Here is an 18,959-nt window from a genome sequence, read left to right on the forward strand (position 1 = left end):
GTGCTGATTAGGCAACAAGAGGGGGATCTACACAATATGAGGCAGGTAGTTTTAATGAATGTGTGTGTATATATATATATATATATATATATATATATATGTATGTAGCAGTGCTGATGTAGGACCATATAGCTCGATTGTGATATTGCTTACATACAAGTACATTTTCAAAAATTAGGAAAAAATTTGTATGGTCATAAAAAACACATTTGTGTATGGAACTACTTTCTTATGCCACAGATCAGAAACTGCCATTGCTGGTTCAAAACAAATGAAGTGTCCAAGCCTCACAAAAACATCAGTTTCGGACTACTAGTTTCATAGTTTGGACTGTTTCTAACACATTATTGGAGAAAAAATTATGTTTGTGTGTGTGTGTGTGTGTGTGTGTGTGTGAGAGAGAGAGAGAGAGAGAGAGAGAGAGAGAGAAAGATAGAGATGGAGCGTGTGTGATCACCTGTTGATGATGATGTAGTGTTAGTCAGCTTTTTGGTGAAATGCATCCTATTTTCTCAGTGGAAAAATAGCCTTCCGAGAGGGGGCATTCCTCCTTTCACGGTAGCTAGTGCGCAAGAGTCTTTCACTATTGAAACTGCAATGTTCTCCACAATTTTGAATAGTATTTTCTCTCCAGTGTGGAAACTCTGGTAAGAGGTAAGCACCTTGAGTTTGTGTAATTAATCAGTCTGTTGTGTCTCTCAGCTATAATGGGCCTTAATGCTGAAGCTGTTTGTTTAAAACTGTTTAAAGCTATTCCCTAGCTTTATTAGTGTAGTAGTAATACGAGCGATCACGGAGTGCTGCTGTATGTAAACGCTGACTGATGCTGACTCAATTCACATCACCAACTGGCTCATATTACACACAAAAATGGTCTTTTGCCTCCACTTGCTGGCTAAAATATGTAATGTATAAACAAAATATAAAGAGACAGATGGCTCTTAACACATTTGCACTGCTCTTAAACTTCAGTTTAGAATGGCACAAACACAATCAAAGTGATGTACATAGTGAACCATCAGTACTCATGGAACATCTCTCGTCCAATCAGATTCGAGGACTGGAACAAACTGTGGTGTGTGTGTGTGTGTGTGTGTGTGTGTGTGTATATCTTATGGAAGGAAATTGGTACTTTAATCCACCAAACTGGCATTCAACTGATCACAATGTATTTTCATGACATTAATAACATGAAGAATTACTATTACAATTTGAAAATAAATGTTCAGAACTTCAGGCATTCCAGCTGTGAGTTTGTCCAGATACTCAGGTGACATTTCACCCCACACTTCCTGTAGCACTTGCCATAGATGTAGATGTCTTGTCGGGCACTTCTCACGTACGTTATAGTCTAGCTGATCTCACAAAAGCTCAATGGTGTCAATATCTATAACACTCTTTTCCAATTATCTGTTGTCCGATGTCTGTGTTTCTTTTCCCATTCTAACATTTCTTTTTGTTTTTCTGTTTCAAATGTGGCTTTTTCTTTGCAATTCTTCCCATAAGGCCTGCACCCCAGAGCCTTATCTTTATCTGAAACTAGTGTTGAGCAGGTAGAATTCAATGAAGCTGTCAGCTGAGGACATGTGAGGTGTCTGTTTCTCAAACAATAGAATCTGATATGCATCCACATGCTTCCACATCTCTTTCTGTCCTTGTTAGAGCCAGTTGTCCTTTGTCTGTGAAGACTGTAGTGTACACCTTTGTGTGAAATCTTAAGTTTTTTGGCAATTTCAAGCATTGTATATCATTCATTCCTCAAAACAATGATTGATTAATGAGTTTCTAGAGAAAGTTGTTCCTTTTTTTCACATTTTTGAACTAATACTGTGGCAACTCAAAAACAAATAAAATGCTAAGCTTCATTTAATGAACCAAACAGCTTTCAGCAGTGTTTGATATAATGGCAAGTGATATTATATAACTAAATTAGATATTTAGCGTGATTACTCAAGGATAAGGTATTGGTGTGATGGCTGTTGGAAATGGGGCCTATCTAGATTTTATAATCTTCTATTTTTTATTTTTTTAAAGTGATTGTGCATTATTAAATAAGTAATGGTCCTGACTATACTTTGTGATCAGTTGAATGCCACTTTGGTGAATTAAAGTATAAATTTTCTTCTGTACAAATCTGTACATTATGTGTGTGCATGTGTATATATATATATATATATATATATATATATATATATATATATATATATATATATACATGCTTAGTGCAGAGTGATAAATGCTGTACTTGGGTGGAAGCGAGAGATGGGGCACTGAGCAGATATAATTTCCGCTATTGGGATGACTTCAGAAATAGGCAAGCCAGATCAGCTTCCGCTACCCATATGCTTTCTCTGTTTCTGCCTTATATGGTCAGCTGCATTTTATGTTTGTTTTTATTCTTTAGAATGTTTTTACTTCCTAAGGCTGACATACAGCTGTAATACCTTTTGTAATATTTTGTAGTTTATGTGAAAATAGTAAGTTTAGACATCATATTTAATTTCAACAAAGGTTGTTGAGGATTAGTCATACAATATGTTAAGTGGGTTGCTCTGTGATAAATGTGAACTAGGACCTTAAGGCTGTATGACCCATTGGATGGACTGTACTTCTTTCACTCACAGCCTTGATTTTGTTTTTGTTAAAAAGTATAGTTCAACAAAAATGTAAATTTTGTCTTCAACTATATTTGTGTTCCAAACCTGTAAGAATTGAGAAATATGAGGAAAGGAGATAATAGACAATATGTTAGTCCCGGTCACCATTTTCAAAAAAGAAAGATAGTCATACATGTGTGCAGCAACATGTGGTGAGTAAATGAGTTTTCTATTGTGGGTCTTAAATATGGCATATACCTTAACAAAGGCCCATTGTCTATACCTGGAGTTTTTTGTAGTAATTAATGAGAAAAAACATGTTAAAAGTGCAAATGCATTTGGAAAACATGCTGGGGATTTTGCTGTTTAACAGGATAAACAAGAAAAAATATGAAAAGGAATGCCGTTAGCCAACACCCAGTGAAATAAATCATAAAACAAGCCCATTATAATCGATCCAGTCTTTTATTTTATATATATATATATATATATATATATATATATTTAAAAAAATTATAATAATCACACACCATAAAAATTACATGTACAAAACTATAAGATTTTAAATTGATTTATGTACAGTTACAAAAGAAATGGCAAAATAAAAAGTGACTGAACAACTCAAAATAACAGGCCTATTATCTGTGCTCCCAAGTGGGACTGCTTGCCGCTGTATGTTTTTGGTCCTTTGAGTCCTTTGAGTTTCAGTTCCCACTGGTTGGATGGGTCGTGACTGATACTGCAAAGCCGGAGGAAGGCAGAATGATGGAAGTGCATAAGCACAAACATCCCGTTTACTTTGTCCCATGTGAATTTTCTCTCACTGGTGCAGTTTTCATGATTGAATGGGTGGAGGAGGATGAATATCTGCAGGAAACAGAGAAACATGATCAGGTCCCTTGGCAAAAAGGTGTTAAGCTTCTGGAAATCCAAGAAAAACCCCAACCCCTACTGAAACACTGCGTCAAATTGAAAGGAGTTCAATACCGAAAGCATGTCTCGAGATCCTTGCGTTTTGTTGCACTCAGTATAGCGTACTGTTTGAATAGCCCCTGTAGACTGGAACAATCAGGTTCTGGAAGTAAAATCCCATTCATTTTCCTACATAGGGTAATTGAGTTTTAACAATAACTTACAAAACTTCAACGACAGATGTAATGTGAGCTCCGAGGTTGTTAATCAATGGTTTATGCTTCAGATAAGTCTGGGTTATTTCAACAATTTCAAATAAAAATCTTGTTCAATATTGGAATGTATGGTGAAAACTACACTAAATATGATCCTGAAGGAAAACAATACACCAATCAGAGAATTGTGGTTGAAAAAGCTATTTAAAGGAGCCCAGCAGCGACGCCCACTCCCATTAAGCACTGTGAAAGACATAATCAATCTGTCTCTCTACACTATCAAACTACTTGTATATTTGCAAATATCAGAATAATCATAAAAAAAAAAAAAAATAATCTAAATATATTGTTTCTATACTTATCAACAACTTTTATACTATACAATTAATGGTGTCATGCTTTTCCATTTTTAATATGAGTAGATCATTTGCAATCAGAGTTTGTAATGTTCTGATTCATGGAGCTGGTTTGTTTGGTTCATGGCTTAGTACTAATGACGATTTTATGAAATCACTTTTGAAGAAATTAATGGGATAAATACTTCTGCAATCAAGATGGCTGAAAAAGTGGGCTCTCTATTAAAGCACTAGGCTCAGATACATGCTGTTACTGCGATGGGTACTATCTGGAATTGTTACTACTATATTGGTTTTATCGAGTAATCAGTGCCGATAGTTGCTCTTTGGAACTACCGGTTATCTATAAAATGTATGCCAATAGATTCCAATATATATTTTTTCTTTTAGGAAAAAACTAAGAAAATACTTTTTTTTTTTTTACTTTCTATAAATTAATATTAAAAACGATAGTTATTGTTATCGGCAAAATCCACAATCAGTCGACCTCTAGTCACTACCATAGATAGAAAAGTAATTATGGTATTACATATATATGGTACTACCATTTCAAAAAATGCTGTGGTATTGCCTGTACTCGGCACCAGTATACGGTTTTGTGGAGTTGCTCACAGGTGAGATAACACACAATATGTAGACTGAAGCCTTCAAAGAGCAGAGGGAACAAATAAAATTGGCTTTCATAAGTGATGATTGTAACATCTAACATTACATTGATCTAATATGCATTAAGGAACAAAAGGAATCAACAACAGCACTGGCATTCTCTCAAATCTAGTTTCCGAACACTTTGGTTGGAAGAACAGCTGATATAAATGTTAATTTGTTGGCAGGAGCAACAAATTATTTTGCCAAACATTGGGAAGCTTGAGAGACCACAAGAGCTGCCAGGATTAGACAACATCTCTGCCAGTCACTCGACCTCCAGTGAAAGTGATCCATTTCCGGTCTCATCTGTTTCCTGCCCGTTTGCCTGTTTCAAGCCACACTTAGTTACATCTAACACAATTTTAAACCAAGTGCCATCTGTAAACAAATTATGCTAGAGCTTTACTCAGAACTAGTTTAAATTGTATTATCCATATTTGCTGTTATTTTAAACTAACTGGTTCCACAGTGATTTGTAGTGGATATAAAAAATCAGCTCTTCTCAAGTTCACACAGGTTTCCTGTCAGAGTAACAACATATGTAGCTCAGCACACTAAAGGTGCACTTATTTATTTTTTCCTCATTAAAATAGGTTTACTCAAATAAATGTATAGTAATTTTGAAACATATGTATACAATCATGAGCACTCTCATGAGATGAAGACTCCAGTCATAGGCTATCAGTAACCTTATAAAAAGCTGTTTAATTCTACATCGGGTGGGCCCCTAATAAGGGCTGCCATGATAGCTGAATATTACTCCCTTTATCTCAGTTGTTGCCCTGTTTTGGACACTTTTACTCTTGGATAAGATTAATTATGGCTGACTGTGAAGAGTGAATTCCTACAATGTCATCATACCCAAACACTATTGATTTTGAATTAAGCAACATCCACGTAACTATTTGTCATTATGAGTCCAAGATGACAAAACCACAAAAGTTGGTGAGTGCACCTTTAACAATGGACATTTGTTTGATGACCAGAATGTCTCAAAATATAATGTCTCCAAATACTTTTTGGATTGTCCCTGTAATAAGTGCACTGTAAGTCGCTTTGGATAAAAGCGTCTGCCAAATGCATAAATGTAAATGTAAATGTACTTTTTAAAACAACAGATGAATGGTTCAGAATTAAAGAAAAAATCCGTGTTCAATACAAGTTAAGCTCAATCGACAGCATTTGAGACATAATGTTGATTACCACACAAAATAATTTTGACTCGTTCCTCGTTTTCTTAAAAAAAAAAAAGGAAAAATCTGGGTTACAAGTGAGGCACTTACAAAGGATGCAAATGGGACCAATCTGTAAATGTTAAAATACTCTTCCAAAAGTATATCCACAAGATGTAAACAAAATTTGTGTTAAAGGGATAGTCACTAATGAAAATTCTCTTCAGCTCTTTTTTCAGCTCTTCAGCTCTGTAGGTCCTCACAATCCAAAATTTTAAAGCTCCAAAATCCACATAAAGGGAGCATAAATGTAATCCATTCGACTCATTCACTAACATTGTATGGACCTACAGAGCTGAGATATTCGTCTTAAAGACTTTGTTTGTGTTCTGCAGAAGAAAGAAAGACATATACATCTAGGATGGCCTGAGGGTGAGTAAATGATGAACTAACCCTTTAACATGATTTTAGTGTTATAAAATCACATACAAATCTTTTCTGTATGAAGATATAGTCAACATTACAACTTTGTTGACATGACGATGTACTCAAAAAACCCTAAAACCTTGAGACGACTGTAACATTTACGATTTAAACAACTTGAACTTTTCTGTTAAAACTGAGTATTATTTGAGAGAAAAAAAAAATTGTGAACAGATAACCAGTTTTCTGATTTGTGTTCTGTTGAAATCTGAAATTCTCAAAAATTGGCAACAGGCCTCTGATGGGATGCAATGATGCTGCAAGTCAGAATTAGAATACTGTAATTACGAGATTTTTTTCAGGCTTTGTGAAATAAGGTACTTAAAGTGCACTTCTGCTATCGGTATACAAAACAAATGCCTCTTGAAATGTTATTTAATAAAATGCTTTTCAGATATTTAAACACATTACGTGGGGCCACTGCTTATGACGCTTCACAGATGAGGCACACGTGACCTGGCTTGCAGAAAAAAACTTAAATAGAAGTTTCAGAGAGATAAGATGGTAAAGTTGCCAGATAAAAAATAAAATAAAAATGTGAACAGATAACAAGTTTTCTGATTTGTGTTCTGTTGAAATCTGAAATTCTCAAAAATTTGAAACAGGCCACTAATGGGATGCAATGATGCTGCTAGTCAGAATTAGAATACTGTATTTACAAGATGGCGTCTCAGATATTTTTTTCAGGCTATTCACATCCTCGGACCTTGGATGTTTTTCATTTCTATGGTAACACTAATAACACGAAAATGGCTTCATTGTTCATAACGACAACAAATGTATCACTACATTAATTAAATAATTGCACTTTATATGCAGCATTCCTTTAAATTTTTAAGAACAAAAAAGCATAATATGGCATAATAAAATAGCATATCAAACAGAAATATGCCTTTGTGACAGCGGGGGGCGTGGTCGAACTTTCGTCTGGAGAGAGAGAAAGCGGTAATGGTGCTTACACCTGAGCCAGATTCCCTGTGTCCTCCTTGCCCTCCCAAACCTGTTGGTTTTTAAGTCAATATGCACTGGCGTTTACCATCCACAAACAGATGGGCTAAAACCCTAAAAAATATGATCTGTAAGTTTGTCCATGAGGATGCTAGATATTGGGACAAATGACTTGATCCCCTGTTATTCGCAGTGCGAGAGGTCCCTCAAGCCTCCACAGGGTTTTCCCCATTCGAGCTGCTGTACAAGCAATGCCCACACAGCATACTCGGTCATACGGGAAGCCTGGGAGGAGGGTCTTTCAAACAGTAAGAACAAAATTCAATACATTCTTGATCTTAGAGCAAAACTTCACACTTTGGGGCAACTAACACAGGAGAATTTGCTCCAAGCTCAGGAACATCAAAGCCGACTGTATAACAGGGGAACTCGGCTATGGGAATTTTCACCGGGAGACAAAGTGCTCGTATTACTTCCCACATCGAGCTCCAAATTACTCTCTAAGTGGCAAGGGCCCTTTAAGGTCACACATCGCATCTGAGATCGCTTCTGAGATCGCTGCAACAGCCGGGACTCACAGCAAACCCCAAGAATTGTGCAATTGGATGAGTGGAGGTACGTTATCTGGGGTTCCACTTTGGCCAAAGGTAGGTGCGTCCCCAAATTAACAAATCTGTGGCGACCTGCCCGAGACCTAAGACCACAGGTGGCGGAGGGGAAGGAGCGCTCGGTGCTGTACATTAGTCGCAAGTTCTCGTTGAGGGAGACGAAGTACAACACCATTAAAAAGGAGTGTCTTGGGGCCTTCACTCTCTGCTCAGATCACTCTCCACTCCAATGGCTCCACCGCATGAAATATACCAACTTGTGGATCACCTGTTGGTAACTGGCTCTTCAGCCATTTAAGTTCAAGGTGGTCCACAGACTGGGAGCACAGATGGCTGTCGCTGACATCCTGTCCAGAAATGGGGAGCCATGGTCTAGCATTCGTCCGGAGAGAGAAAGCAGTAAGGGTGCATACACCTGAGCCAGATAATGACTAACACCTGTTTCCAATTGCATTGAGCTTGGGGAGAGCGGTATAAAAGAGCAACAATGCCAGAGATGGGTGAGAGAGCTACCAGTCTGAAAGAGACTGTGTGTCTACCCAGAGACTGAATGTGTTTAAGCATTGCTGAAAAGCCATTTGAGTTTATTTTTTATTAAAGTCATACCTTGAGTTGAATAACCCTGTTCCCTGTGTCCTCCTTGCCCACCCAAACCTGAGTCTTACAGCCTTCACTTCCTTTAATTATTGAGGCTGCTGCCATATTGTTTTTCTAGTTCTATGAAGATGTGGACACTTTTTTTTACAAGTCAAATCTCGTAATTACGGTAATTTCGACATGACGTAAACATACCCCTAGAGCTGTTATCCAAACATCGTCCATTCTTTTTGACATAAAGAACCATTAACAGAACTGTCAAAGAACTATAATCATTAAATGGATACAAAAAGCATATCATTAAATGCCTTAAGATTATCAGCACTAACAATCAGGCTTATATCAAAATGGATCTAAATGAATCATCATCAAATGTGATCTATGCCACAATTTATTTATTTTTAGGTTGATCTTGACAAACGAAAATTCATTAGCACAAATTTGGTCTCCAGTGCATTCATACGTTCCAACAAAGTGCGTTCAATTCTGAGACAGACACTGGATGGATCACACCACATGTGGTCTTTGAGATAGATCTGTCTGAAGCCCTGTTGCTCTCAATGACACTGTAGACAAGACAGAAGACACACAAGCAAGATTATCCAAATGCTGCTAAGATCAACACTTTGGGCTTTCCATATAAGTAAAGTTTCTCTTGTTTGTTATTAATCTCAGTCTTTTTCTTCATCTCTCAGACCCCCCAAAAAAGCAGAGTGGTTCCAGTATCTTGTTTGGTGATAAATGAATGTTTTCACTTTTTGACTGTGCAGGCATAAACAGAATATTTAAGGTATATTAGAATTTACACAAACAGAGAAGATGTGCTTGTTGTTGCAGTGAGGAGGCTATTTTGGGTAAAGAAAGAAGACTTCAAAACTACAATCCTATTGAGTCATGTAAACCTAATCCCTCATCTATACAAATGGTTGGCCCCAAAATATCTATTTATAGTTAAAACAGTACGTTTGTTAAAATAACTCAAACTCATTAGTCTCTCCTACTTTTCATACCATATGTTTCCAAATAATAGCACTGTACACAAATATATTTTGCATTTGAAAATGTGCAGGCAAATTGATCTATTAATAAAACTGCATTCTTTTTTTCTTAAACCATATAACAAAATATTTTTTCACTATTGCTGTCCCATTTTTTTTGGATGATAATTCTGTGCATACATCTCATATACTATCAAAATCATCTTATATTCCTAAATTCTTCCAATTTATATTTTTCATGTCTCAAAAACAGGACATCAATCGGCAGTCTTTGTTTAATGTTTATGTTGCACAATACTGACTATTTCACTTTATAAAAGAATAAGAATAAATATATTTATCTATCTATCTATCTATCTATCTATCTATCTATCTATCTATCTATCTATCTATCCATCTATCCATCTATCTATCTATCTATCTATCTATCTATCTATATATATATAGAGAGAGAGAGAGAGAGAGAGAGAGAGAGAGAGAAATCAGCATATTTCATTATGAGTTATAACCACACCTTGTTTCTAATCAACACTATTGATTACGCAATGAAATACAGCCTGACCATTAAATATCAAATCAAGAGGTATTTCAATAGATTTTGTGCAAGCCCAGGGGCAAACGGTGAATGACAGCATAAATCACACAAACTCTTTAATAAAATTAGCAGTTGTCATGCAAATGGTACACTGGGAATTTTCCACCATTTTCATTTTCTAGCACTTTTTAAATGAGAGATACGTGTAAACTTATTTTGTGATCTCACATCCCAATAGTGCCAACCTATTAATTTCTGTGTTACATGTATATTTTACTAATTTTAAAGGGATTGTTCACCCCAAATGAAAATTTTCAAATCATTTACTCCCCCCATGCCATGCCAGATATATATGACTTTCTTTCTTCAGAAGAACACAAATCAATATTTAACCAGTTGATACGCACTCGGGTCAATGACAAATAAGATTTTCAAGATGAAAAAAAAAATATTTTAAGCAAAACAGTTTTAAAATGCATTTTTATGTCCAAAAAAATGTATGGTGTTGATTCATATTGGTTTTACAGCATTTTAGGCAGCATTAATTCATTATTTAACAAGATTTCTGATTTTACCACCCAGAAAATGTCAGGTGGTGCGACCATATATTAATTTAAAATAATATACATTTAATGTACTTAGCACTACTGAGACATGTAAATATTAATCATTGTAGTGTCTAAAATGCATATCACATGGTAAATTCCCTTTCTATTTCTTTATTTATTGCCCTTTTATTCCAAATCATATAAACGGCTGCTTTTCTGTGTGTTCAAACACCCATTTTTCCATAAGGACATTTTATGTCCTTTTGTTTTTAACTGTAAAACTGATTTGTATACGTTATATAAAGGTTTACAGTTATATTTATTACTTAATTTTGCAATTGCAGTGGGAATTAATACATTTAAATGTAAATTTGCTGGTTGCACCACCTGACCATGACCGGTCGCACCACCTGACATTGTGATTAATAATGATTGATATTCACAAAATAAAAAGAAAGATATGTCAATGAATTTTATTCAGGTTTCAATTTTTAATTTTAATCCTCTGACCAATTTATACTGTATCTCAATCATATAATTAAATTTAATTAACAAGAAAGTGCAAAACAATACTGCATGTTATGATAACATTTGATCATCGCTTCTATAAATCTAGAAATTTAAAACATCTCCGTGAACACATTTAAAAAACGAGAACATCTATTATAAAATGTCAATACAAAAAACGAAACTTGGTACATAATACATATACACTAAAAAATGATGGGTTGAAATAACCTAATTTGGGTTGTTTTGCAACCCATGGCTGGGTCAAATATGGACAAACCCAACCGTGGGTTATTTTAACCTAACATGTTGGGTTGTACAACCAACCCAACTCTATGGGTTGATTGTCTAACACATCTTATGGGTAGTGATAATTTTTTGCTGGGTTACAACAACCCAGTTGTAGGTAATGTCTCCCCATCCAGCTTGAAGCACTGCGCTGATCAGCTGTCTCCAGTGTTCACAGACATTTTCAACACCTCACTGGAGACATGTCACGTGCCAGCCTTCTTCAAGTCTTCAAATATCATCCCTGTTCCCAAGAAGTCAAGGACCACAGGACATAACGACTTCAGACCCGTCGCCCTGACCTCTGTGGTGATGAAGTCCTTTGAACGCCTTGTGCTTTCTCACCTCAAAGTCATCACCGACCCCCTCCTGGACCCCCTGAAGTTTGCATACAGAACCAACAGGTCTGTAAACGATGCAGTCAACTTGGCCCTCCACTACATCCTCCAGCACCTGGACTCCGCAGGAACCTACGCCAGGATTCTGTTTGTTGATTTCAGCTCTGCCTTTAACACCATCATCCCGGCTCTGCTCCAGGAGAAGCTCTCCCAGCTAAGTGTGCCTGACTCCACCAGCAGGTGGATCACTGACTTCCTGTCTGACAGGAAGCAGCATGTGAGGCTGGGGAAACACGTCTCCGACTCACAGTCCATTAGCACTGGATCCCCTCAGGGCTGCGTTCTTTCTCCTCTGCTCTTCTCCCTGTACACTAACAGTTGCACCTCCAGTCACCAGTCCGTCAAGCTTCTGAAGTTTGCGGACGACCCCCTCCCTCATCGGACGCATCTCTGATGGTGACGAGTCGGCCTACAGGTGGGAGGTCGACCACCTGGTGACCTGGTGCAACCAAAACAACCTAGAGCTCAACGCTCTAAAGACAGTGGAGATGGTTGTGGACTTCAGGAAGAACTCAGCCTCACCTGCACCTGCCCCCATCACCCTCTGCGACTCCACAATTGACACTGTGGATTCTTTCTGCTTCCTGGGAACTATCATCTCCCAGGACCTCATGTGGGAGCTGAACATCAGCACCCTCATCAAGAAAGCACAACAGAGGATGTACTTCCTGCGGCAGCTGAAGAAATTCAACCTATGTCAATGTCAATGATGGTGCACTTCTACATAGCCATCATCGAGTCCATCCTCACTTCCTCCATCACTATCTGGTACGCTGCTACTACTGCCAAGGACAAGGGCAGACTGCAGCGTGTCATCCGGTCTGCAAAGAAGGTGATTGGCTGCAATCTGCCACCGCTCCAGGACCTGTATGACTCCAGGACCCTGAAGCGTGCTGGAAAGATTGTGGCTGATCTCTCCCACCCTGGCCACAATCTCTTTGAATCATTTCCCTATGGCAGAAGGCTGAGGTCCATCAGGACAAAAACCTCACGCCACAAGAACAGTTTCTTCCCATCCGCCACTTGCCTTATCAACAATGCCCGGTACCCACCCTGACACTCTCCACACTTCACCTCTGGCTCTACATTTCACTGCACTACTGCTCTTTTTATTTTATACTTACTTTTAATTGATACTGCGTGGATATATTTATATTTATATTGCTTATATTTTTATTCTTGTTCATATATTTAGAGACTGTGTGAACGCACCTACAACACCACAACAAATTCCTTGTATGTGTAAAAAACTTACTTGGCAATAAAGCTTTTCTGATTCTGATTCTGATGTGTTTCAAGCTGTTTATAAAGGGTTTGAAAGGACCATATCAGTATTTTCTGCAGTTTTTGTGAATTTATAACTCAGGTGTACATTGCATTTCTGCAGAGAGTATGTCATAGTTTTATATTTCACTACCTTCACTTATTGTAACTATATACAGACAAAAAATAGAAAGCGTTCTTCATAGAGAAAGCATAAGATGTTTAAGATGGACAATGTGCTCTTTAAATTGTCACACATACCATAATAAAATAAAAAAATATATATATACATATGTAGATTGCACCTTTAAACAACTTAAAAGCTTTATATATTTATTAAAATGTATTTAATATATTCAAAAACATGAATTAACATGACTTTTTTTAGTTGGTTTAACTGTAACTCTGGTCGCGACACCTGACATTTCAAACTCAATTAGAATCTAACAGGCATTAACTTGGAAGCCTATACAAATGTTTGACCATGTGCTCAAGGTTATACATAAATTTTTTAAATCAATTACTCAAAAATGTCAAATTATCTAATATTTATGGGTGGGTGACTAATCTTGTTACTGCATCAAAGGGGTCCTCTGGAGTCTTCTGTGTGATGTCAAATGCCGTCACATGGTTTTCTTAAAGGAACGTTGCATAAAATTGCATTTTTATGTCGGTCGCCCTCCCTGACATTAGTAGAAGTCAATTTTTCAGACAAACGTTTTTTAAGTAATAGAATAGTTTTGAAATAGGTCCGATACACTATTTCCCCTCATTTATAAGGAATTTAACATAAAATCATGCCAAAATATTTGATTAAGAATGTTATTGAGAAAATGAACATTTATATCTCAGTTTTGTTCTCTGCTTGTACGTTCGGACGGTCGCACCACGTGACATTTTTGGTCTTTCAAACACCAAAACTCAAAAAATCTATTGAATTTCAATAAAATGAAAAGGGTTTCTTATAAAGGAGATATTGTAGATCCATTTGATGTATGACAAGAATTCATTCAAATTATTTTTAGGAAAATAATGAATTTGGACACAAAAAATACATGTCATGTCATTGACCCACCCCCTTTTTAAGCACAAACCATGAAAATGACATACCTGATCTTAAATGGTTGTATTTACTGGACCCTTTGGAGTATGGACACAGTTGTAGTATTTTGAAATAAGACACTATTGGCTTTATTTCCCAAGTTTTAGAATTAATATACTGTATGTTGTTATTTTTTAAAGTTAGAGAAGCTGAAGTTTATAGAAATAGAAATATTTTGTGCTGAACATGCATTTTAATAATCTAAAAAAAACAATAATAAAAGTACCAAGACAGCCCAGAAATACAATGTTCTCAAAGCCATAAGTCAAAGAAGTTATGTTTCAAATTTGAAGATGATCTAACAAAAACTGAGGTTCCTGCAAGCTTTTTTCTCTGTAAAATCGCTGGAAGTGTACAGAGTAAAATTAAGGCTCCGCCTTTCAGGACGACACAAAATCTGACTGCTCGTGTAAACAATGGAGAATATATCAATATTATCACTTTTATGGATAAAATGTGCTATTGGATGTTTTTCAATGAACACTTGTCATGGACAATTGAGCCAAGTGTGGCGGACTGGATTCATCTGGCAATCGCGTTTTCATAATAAAGATAATAAGTCCCGTTTAGATATGGCATGTTTTCATTTGTACTCAAGGCACAAATAACTAAATTGCTGCTTCTGGAGCATTGCTATTGTGAAACAGAGATCGGATATCAATGTTGAACACTTAGACCTTTGAAAAGTTGTATAATTTGTTAACATTAATTACATTTACAGACAATAAATTATATATTAAATGTAAGCAGAGTGACGTCACCACCGTGTGTGGGGAAATTGCGTATCAACAGGTTAAGTAATTTTTTTACTCAAAATCTCTGTTTTAACTTTTAGATGTGAAATTGTAACTAAACAAGCACCACAAGTGACTTTCAGATGAGTGAAAGTGAAAGTGGAGATTTAGAGGGAAAAAAGGACTGCTTAAATTTTGTTCTGTTTCTCACCCACAGCTTTTATATTGCTTGTGAATACACTATATGGATTTAATCACTGGATTATTGTGGATTACTTGTATGTTTCCTTTATGTGATTTTTGGAGCTAAAAAGTTCTGGCCACCATTCACTTACATTGTATGGACCTATAGAGTTGAGATATTTTTCAAAAAATCTTTGTTTGTGTTCTGCAGAAGAAAGAAAGTCATACACATATGGATGTGAGTAAATTAGAGAATTTTCATTTTTGGGTGAACTATCCCTTTAAATGAGAATAAAATCTCAAATGTGCATTAACTATTTTTACACTTTATACATGTGCTTGAGGTGGATAATTGTTTTTATTCAAAATGAAGAACTGCACATTAAATATGATGGAAACACATTTACCAAATAAACTCCTATTGAATTAATTAGGAATAGAAGATTTTCATAAACAAATGTGTCACTTAATAACGTGTTCATTACTGGACTAACCAGCGGACCAATCATCGCATCTGAAATGTTGCTCTGTTCATCCTTAAATAATGGTGTCTAGAAAATCCAAAGCCGGCATAGAGTAAGTTGAATACTGAATTGAAATGTGCTGAAGAGCAGGCTGGAGGAACGGACACACATAGTGCTTCCAGAACTTATGCAAATGTTTTACATAGTGGCATAGCTATGTCACAAAAGTAAAACTGCAAACCAGGCATTTCAGGCAGTTCAGGAGCAGTGTTTTCTGTGTTTCCCTTTGGCGTGGACTTTGAACTTTGTAACTTTGCAGACCTTTTACATGCACAAACATGATGAAATATTGTCCCTTGCACCTGGGACAGAAGGTCCCTCCTGTCCGGAATTGCCCAAGGTGAGCCATCGAGGAGAGACATTATCTCCGAGAACCATACCCTGTTCGGCCAACGCGGCGTTATCAGTAAGAGGCAAGAACCTTGCTGGTGAACTCTGGCCATGACTCCTGGGAGCAGAGAAACCAGAGGAAACGCATACAGGCGCATTCTGGGCCATGTGCCATCGCGTCCAGATCCAAGGGGGCTAAGTGACTCAAAGAGAAGTAGAGGGTACATTGCGCTGTCTGTTAGCTCTGTAAAATCTCAACCAGATTTGTTCCACTACCTCAGGGTGGAGTTTCCACTCCCCCGTCGGTATTTTCTGTCTGGACAGTAAATCTGCTCCCACATTCAGACATCAAGGGATATAAACTGCTCTGATTGACAGGAGCTTGCCCTGGGCCCAAGGGAGAATCTGCCATGCCACCTGTTGTGCAGGCGTGAACGTAGACTTCCTTGATGGTTTATGTAAGAGACTACTGCTGTATTGTCCACCCGCACAAGGACATGGCAGCCTCTCAAATACTGGAGGAAGTATTTCAGAGCCAGAAATACTGCCATCAACTCAAGGCAGTTGATGTGCCAATCGAGCTGATGACCCTCCCATTCCCCTTGAGCTGGAAGACCACTTAAGACCGCACCCCAGCCCGTCAGGGAGGCGTCTGTTGTTAACAATTTGTGATGACAAGATGCACCTAGTGTGGGACCCAAAGTGAGGAACCGGGGTCTGAACCACATGGAAAGGGTACGACACGTAACCCTTATAGGCGTTCCCTTCCCTTGGCCACCAGACAGACATTTGTCCTCACTTGGGGGTCTCTTGTTCACGTGGCCAATCTTATTGAAGCCTGGCCACCGCATGAGTAACCACCTCGAGTAATTCCTCCGTCAATTTATTATTATGCACGGAATGCTCAGTGGTGGGTAGCCCACAGACTCAAGAGATTCATGGTCCCCCTCAAGAACTGAAGAGGCGCCGGAGCACTTCAGGATCACGGGAGGGACCAGCTGGATCTGGGGAGAGAGAGCGAGCAATAGGGGCGGACCCGTCTCTCGCTCCTCAGCCAGATCCATACGAGAGCCCCACGACGTAAGAGTGGGTGCTGTCTCTCGGAAGTAAGCAAGACAAGTGCGAAGCATTTTGACTGAGAATAGATCACAATGCTCGCACCCGCCCCACCCCAACGCAAGAGCAGCATGCTCTTCTCCCAAACACATAAAACAAAACCGCTTGCTTTGTTTATCAGTCATTCTTTTTCTTCTTTTTTTAAAGAGAAAGAGAAAGGTTTCTGCGCATTGCCTAACAATTCTAACTCCTAACAGAGGAGAGTAGAAAGTTCTGACAGTCAAGAAGCACAAAACACACAGAGTGATCTGAAGACAAAAGATCCGACAATGCACCTATGGTGCATCTTGGCTCTATACATATACAGTACTTAACCATCTAGGTGTTCATTCTTGATTGGTCTTTTTGTCGTTTTTCCTAATTTAAAGATGTTTATCAAGTGTCACAACAACAGCAAAGTGGCTTAGATGCTGCATTTAATTTACTCAAAACCAAAGCCAGAATCTAAACTTAACTAAAAATGTAATGGTATACTCTGCTGCCTTGCAAGCACAGGTATTTCATTCAGGAAATGCAAATGTAGTTCATTTACGATCCTTAATCTAATGTCACGATTAAACATTATGTATAAACTTTTGAATCTGGTCTTGTTGGTGTAATTTCTGTTCTAATGGCACATCTGTGATTAAATGCCAAATAAGCAATCAAAATGGCCAACCTGCATTAGCGTCTGCAGCAGCAAAATGCTCAGTGAGCTTATCGCTATGTCATCAGAGTGGAGAAGTCATTAATCACGTAATTATTTTTTTAATTGGTTAAGAAATGAGACTCGACAAGTCAAAACAAAATGCTAAGGGTGGCGAAAGGGTGCTTAAAAATAATAATGTAATGAGTTTGACTTTTCCTAAAAAAGTTGTCACTTTGAAGCAACACTGAGGGCACTATGTCAGAGAGAGTGGTGTTGGGAAGGTCAGAGCTCATTCGTCATTTAATTTGACCAAAAGTAATTTATGCTTTGTTTAAGACAGACAGTGGAAATCTGCATTCACATTCTAGTCTGTCAATATATCTGGATTAAGAATGAAATATAATCAATATTTACTTTACAGCCAGAAACTATTAGCTACTGATACACCAGTGTTGAGAGAAGCCGGATGATCAGGGAACTGGGACTAGTTGTACATTTTTAACTTTTTACTCTCATGACTATCTATCAGGTTAGTTAAATGTTTTGAAAGCCAATTTATATACCTCCAAAGTCATGGCTACCTAACATGTATCAGGAAAATATGATGATATTAGAATTTTAGTTTGGAGCAAAGAATTCATAAAATGCAGTCTATAAAGCATGTCAAAATGAATGAAGACACCCTCTTCTAATGGTTTGGCTTTTCAACAACAGCCATTCCGATAGGTGCATATAGTTGAGCATACAGTTGTGTAATTCCATTTAAAGTTAAATGGGGTGCCTCTGTGCACAAAGCAAGCTGTCTATAAAAAAATGGTTTATTGAAATGCTGACTGTAAGCCAGATACACTACGTAACATATCTCATACACAACATAAACGGGAACTCAATAGAAATGGGAATAATAAGGAATAAAATATTTTTTGTACCAATTTCAATTCTGCTTAAAAAGTCTAGTTCCTTACCTGTTCCATTCATTTCGAGAAAGAAAAAAAAAAAGAAAGATAATATATTTTTTTATTTTTTATTCGATTTACTTCCCTAAGCAGTCTCTTACCAAATTAGATAATTTAAAATTTTAACAAAAGATTCTTTAAAATGTGATTTACATTTTTATTGGTTCATTTGGAGTTGGACATGAAGAAATTAATGATTTGCAGTTTTTGATTCACTAAAAATTAGTGGCTGACAATAGTCATTCATTCATTTAGCAGCTTATTATTTTTTGTGGTGTACATTCAAAACAAGCAATTCATGAGTTAGTTGTTT

The 18,959-nt window shown here is 37.2% G+C and overlaps 1 protein-coding gene across 1 annotated transcript in view; it reads right to left on the minus strand.

The window, feature by feature from the left end:
* Window positions 1-3,288: 3,288 nt before the first annotated feature.
* LOC127631947 (leucine-rich repeat and fibronectin type III domain-containing protein 1-like protein) overlaps window positions 3,289-18,959 on the minus strand; it is a 68,167-nt gene continuing 52,496 nt past the window's right edge. Inside the window, exon 5 of the mRNA XM_052110367.1 lies at window positions 3,289-3,464. The gene's annotated coding sequence lies outside the window, so the exon portion shown is untranslated. The remainder of the gene's footprint in view (window positions 3,465-18,959) is intronic.

This window comes from Xyrauchen texanus, chromosome 38 (assembly GCF_025860055.1).
Source record: "Xyrauchen texanus isolate HMW12.3.18 chromosome 38, RBS_HiC_50CHRs, whole genome shotgun sequence".
Classification (NCBI taxonomy): domain Eukaryota; kingdom Metazoa; phylum Chordata; class Actinopteri; order Cypriniformes; family Catostomidae; genus Xyrauchen; species Xyrauchen texanus.